We start from the raw sequence: 5,673 nt of genomic DNA, 5'->3' as shown, positions 1-5,673 counted from the left end.
CTTCCAACATTATCTGAAAATGCTGAATCTGCATGCTTCCATTTCTGAATACATACAGTAGAATAAATGAAGGCGAACATGTTAATAAGTGAGAAGACTGACAAGAAAAGCATGTAAAATATGAAATTTCCTGGGAGTGATATTTTTTTTTAAATGGCTGACTGATATAAACTATAAAGCAGATTACAGGGAATTAGGAACAGTCAAAGAAAGAGAAAGGTGCAAAAATGTAAAAGACAGAAAGAAACTGCTGCAGCAGATAGAAACCAGAATGTATCCAAGTCAGGAGAGCAGCAGTTAATGTCAGAAAATAAACTGTGGGAGCATAAATAAGAAGACATGAATGATTTGAATGCATGCAAACACAGAAATCCCATGAGGAAAACCCACTGATGACAGCAATGAAAACATACCCCAAAGTGAACAGCTAGCAATTTGCAAAGTTAATAGAAATCAACTGAGTGAGAGAAGGAATTGTACAAATACAATATGTGTGATAAGACAGAAGCTCTTTGAAAAAGAGGTTTTATGTACTTTCTTAAAAGATTAGAAATATGCAGACAAGATGGAGTTCATTCCCAGTGACATCCAGAGACATTAGGGGCGAGAGGGAAAATAATAGGACAAAATTTGAGTTCAGTGGCACCTTTAAGACCAACAAAGTTTTATTCAACCTATTAGCTTTCATGTGCAAGTGCACTTCTTCAGATACAGTAATACAGAATTTCCTCAGCCATTACATATAGAAAGAGAGAGGGGCCAACTGGAGTCAAGACAGAGACAGAAACAAAATTGGAAATTACCGGTCCATACATATAGATAGAGAGTGAACAATAAATTATCACACAGCATAATAAAGATGTTTAACAAATTCAATAATTAAGGATGTCTTATATCTGTCTCTGTTTTATTTAGAAGGATCTCTTTTAACCCTAGAGCCACCTAAACACACTGACCATTCTGTCGTTCTATCACATATAACTAAGTCATCCTGTTTGTTTGTGGGGGGGTTTCCAACTAAAAAGTCTAAGGAGAGAGACTTTGCTGGCAGCAAGAATAAACAGGAAACAATAAGGAAGGCAAGGAGACAGCATAACACACATCATCTCAGAACACAACAGAGTGGCACCATTTCAGGTGGTATATATAAGGGGTCTCAGAAAGAAGCAAAACATTTCAGCCTGTATCCTAAAACTAACCTGATTGCCAGCCTAGGCCAATCTTGTTAGATCTCAGAAGCTAAGCTGGGTAAGGTCAGCTTTAGTTAGTACTTGGAGTTTAAGGTTATTATGCAGAGGTCCATCAGTGGCTATTAGCCACAGCATATTGTTGGAAGTCTCTGTCTGGAGCAGTGATGCTCTGTATTCTTGGTGCTTGGGAGGGGCAACAGTGTGAGGTCTTCTATTGTCCTGACCTCACTGATGGACCTCCTGATGATACCTAGGGTTTTTGACCACTGTGTGACACAGAGTGTTGGACTGGATGGGCCATTGGCCTGACCTAACATGGCTTCTCTTATGTTCTTATGCAGTGGCAAACCACTTCTGCACAACTATTCCCTTGAAAATCTCATGGTCCTTGGGCTGACATGAATAGGTTGAAACTTGATGGCACATCATTTTGCCCTGAGGAGGATAGCCCAGGCTAGCCTGATCTCATTTGATCTTGGAAGCTAAGCAAGGTAAACCCTGGGAGATCACCAAGGAAGTCCAGGGTGTTACACAGAGGCAGCCAATGGCAGATCACTTCTGTTCATCTGTTACCTTGAAAACCATACAGGGTTGCCATAAGTCAGCTGAGAGCTGACAGCACTCTATACCACCATCCTAAATCCTGCTCAGTCAAGTCTGAAGACTTCCTCCATCCTAAAGTGCCACTTAAAGTTCTTCCATCGCTGGTGGAAGAATCACTTTCATAAGAGGAAGGCTTTTTCGGCTGGGAAAAGACTTTACATTTGTATGAGTGGTGTGGTAAGATACATGCCAGCAGGGCTTTTTTTGTAGAAAAAGCCCAGTAGCAACTCATTTGCATATTAGGCTACCCCCATGATGTCACCATTGTTTCACACAGGGCATTTTTTGTAGAAAAAGCCCAGCAGGAACTCATTTGTATGTTAGGCCACACCCCCTGATGCAAAGCCAGCCGGAACCGCATTCCTGTGCATTCCTGCTCAAAAAAAGCCCTGCATGCCAGTGACTGTTTGTAAATCATAAGGACAACAGTTTGGATTCAGATTAAATTGTCTGCTTTATGAGGGGAGTGGAATAGCTTTTTTTGTAGCAGGAACTCCTTTGCATATTAGGCCACACAGTCCTGATGTAGCCAATCCTCCAAGAGTTTACAGGGCTCTTCTTACAGGGCCTAGTGTAAGCTCCAGGAGGACTGGCTACATCAGGGGTGTGTGGCCTAATATGCAAAGGAGTCCCTGATACAAAAAAATCCCTGGAGAGTGGTAATTCCCACCAATTACCCCTTCCTGTTGCATCTGGCCCCATCACACCTTGACAAATAGAAGGGGAAGATATGGAAGTAGTGACAGACTTCACATTTCTGGGATCCAAGATCACTGCAGATGGTGACAGTAGCCATGAAATTAAAAGACGTTTGTTCCTTGGGAGGACAGCTATGGCGAACCTGGGCAGTATAATAAAAAGTAGAGACATAACTCTGCCAACAAAAGTCCATATAGTCAAAGCAATGGTATTCTCAGTAGTAATGCATGGCTGTGACAGCTGGACCATAAGGAAGGCTGAGCGCAGAAAAACAGATGCTTTTGAGATTTGGTGCTGGAGAAGACTCTTGAGAGTCCCTTGGACTGCAAGAAGATCAAATCAGTCAGTCCTAAGGGAAATCAACCCAGACTGTTCACTAGAAGGTCAGATGTTGAAGCTGAAGCTCAAATACTTTGGCCACCAAATGAGAAGGGAGCACTCCCTGGAGAAGATCCTGATGCTGGGAAAGACAGAAGGCAAAAGAAGAAGGGCACGGCAAAAGATGAGATGGCTGGACAGTGTTACTGATGTAACAAACACAAATTTGAGCAGACTTTGGAGGATGGTGGAGGACAGGAGGGCCTGGCATGACTTTGTCCATGGGGTCGCAAAGAGTCGGACTCGACTGTGCGACTGAATAACAACAAAGTTGCAGGTTCCCATTTGCTTCCTGTGCTTTTCCTGAGGGTTTGCTGTCCCTGAGGAGCAGCATTTTGGGGAGATCAGGTGAGAGGATGGCTGGAACATGTCCACTGTCAAGTGTGGAAAACAGTCTGGATTCAACCCAATGCATTTTCAAACATTTATTTAAAAAGCAAGTTGTGACATTTATAATAATAGGAAACAGTTGTACTATCAACTGGAGTTAATTGGGGGGATTCAGGTAAAGAATAACATATAAACATAAAAAGTAGGTGACTTCTAAAAGCAAAGGGAAGAAAGGATGTAAATAGGGAAGACGTACAGAGCAGAAGCCCTGTAAAAACCTGATTAATTATGGGAAAAGCAGAGCAACAGAGAAACAACTGTGTTTACTGAGCAGAAATGAGAGAGGAAAATGGAAACATGCATTGTGGCAGTGTTAACTGAGAGTGTAGCATAAGAATATGATATATCTTTATATGTGAAGTGTTTTCTAATGGCAAATACATAATTTATTTTGATATAGGCAGTTTCAGGCCTCATTTTGAACGTATATGAACATATGAAGCTGCCTTATACTGAATCAGACCCTGGGTCCATCAAAGTCAGTCTTGTCTGCTCAGACTGACAGCAGTTCTCCAGGATCTCAAGCTGAGGTTTTTCACGCCTATTTGCCTGGACCCTTTTTAGTTGGAGAAGCCAGGGATTGAACCTGGGACCTTCTGCTTACCAAGCAGATGCTCTACCACTGAGCCACCATCCCTCCCCAATTTTGGGCAGGAGCTCACAGGAGCGGAGCTCTGGAACCTCTAAATTTTATTGTGGTCTTTCTTATCCTCCCTCCCCAAATACTTGTTTCTGGACTCCATTGTTCAAGCCTCCTGTGAGAATTTTGCTGAAGATTTGACCAACTGTCTAATATTTTTTCCCACAAAAAAAAAAAAGAAAGAAAAAGGAAAATAACCAAAACATATAAAGCAGGCAGATGGAAATCTTCATCATGCCCCTGTGGTCACATAGGAGAAAGTAATTTAAAAAGTATGTGATGGGACAGTGACAGGATAGCGTTCCCTCTAAGATGAGTTAGTGTGAGCTAGCTCACAGATTTTTAGCCTCTGACTCACACATTCTTGTCTTAGCTCAGGAAAAAATGGCCCCAGAGCAAACTAATTTATGCAGTAGCTCACAACTTTAATGCCAGTAGCTCATGAAGCAGAATTTTTGCTCACAAGACTCCACAGCTTCAAGGGAGTATTGGATGGCAGTAAGGTTTTATGATGACAGTTATAATTCAAGAAGCATTTTAAGGTAGATGCTGAGCTGATAGAATTTAGAACACCTTCTGGTGATGTGGCATATGCAAATGAGTTGTGCTAATGAGCTCCAGCATCTTTTTGTCTACAAAATGTTCCCTGGGCAGTTTGATTCATACATATCAATACTATTTAGCCAAACCTTTTGGTGTGAAAAGGTTTGTGATGACATAACAGGCTACCACAGTGGAATGGCCACTGTTCTTTTACTGAGCATCCAAGATTTGTACAAGATCACTTAACTAGCACTGAGCATTCTCTTTCTGTACATTTTAACACAACACACTGCACTTTCTTTTGTATCTGTGGGAGTCAACTGAAAAACAGCAACCCCTTAATCTGTGGAAACTGTGTTTTCAAACACAGAGAACAGCCTTCCATAGTGTAGCCACTGCCAGTATAATGAAAGTCGAAAATCAGTGTTGAATGTCAAAATAATGACATGTTTAAGTTATAGTTGGATGGAAAAACCATATGTTAGAAGCAAAATACATAAATCACATATCAAAAAAGTGTGAACCTCCACTTGGTTGTTTTAAGATTAAATGTTTGGTAATTCCACACAAGCAGGGCATTTTTTTTTTGTAGTACGAACTCCTTTGCATATTACGCCATACACCCCTAATGCAGCCAATCCTCCAAGAGCTTACAGCAGGCTCCGAAATAAGAGCCCTGTAAGCTATTGGAGGGTTGGCTACATCAGGGGTGTGTGGCCTAATATGCAAAGGAGTTCCTGCTACAAAAAAGCCCTGCATACAAGTCCAATCGCTGTTATGATGCTGGAAGGCTTCTCCAATCCCTTCTTCCACCAATCCTGATCCTTTCCTGGTTGCAACTACAGAGTAGTGTTCTTCACCCCTTAAACCAGGAAGAATGAGGTCGTGTTGTCACACAATGGTCAAAGTCCTTAGTGTTCAGAATAGGGTTGCCAAGTCCAATCAAAGAAAAATCTGGGGACTTTGGGGGCGGAGCCAGGAGACTTTGGGGGTGGAGCCAGGAACAAGGATGTGACAAGCATAATTGAACGCCAAGGGAGTTCTGGCCATCACATTTAAAGGGACAGCACGCCTTTTTAAATGCCTTTCTTCCATAGGAAATAATTAAGGATAGGGGTGCCATCTTTTGGGGCTCATAGAATTGGACCCTCTGGTCCAATATTTTTGAAACTTGGGGGGTATTTTGGAGAGAGGCACTAGCTGCTATACTAAAAATCTGGTGCCTCTACC

At 41.9% G+C, this 5,673-nt stretch overlaps 1 non-coding gene across 1 annotated transcript; it reads right to left on the bottom strand.

Moving 5' to 3' along the window:
* Window positions 1-3,825: 3,825 nt before the first annotated feature.
* On the bottom strand, window positions 3,826-3,897 carry TRNAT-GGU (transfer RNA threonine (anticodon GGU)). The gene has a single exon. It is a non-coding gene; the product is annotated as a tRNA-Thr (tRNA).
* Window positions 3,898-5,673: the final 1,776 nt, after the last annotated feature.

Source organism: Heteronotia binoei, chromosome 3 (genome assembly GCF_032191835.1).
Source record: "Heteronotia binoei isolate CCM8104 ecotype False Entrance Well chromosome 3, APGP_CSIRO_Hbin_v1, whole genome shotgun sequence".
NCBI classification, from domain to species: Eukaryota; Metazoa; Chordata; class Lepidosauria; order Squamata; family Gekkonidae; genus Heteronotia; species Heteronotia binoei.
The sequence above is the reverse complement of the archived record's forward strand: the minus strand, read 5'-3'. Positions and strand labels throughout refer to the sequence as shown.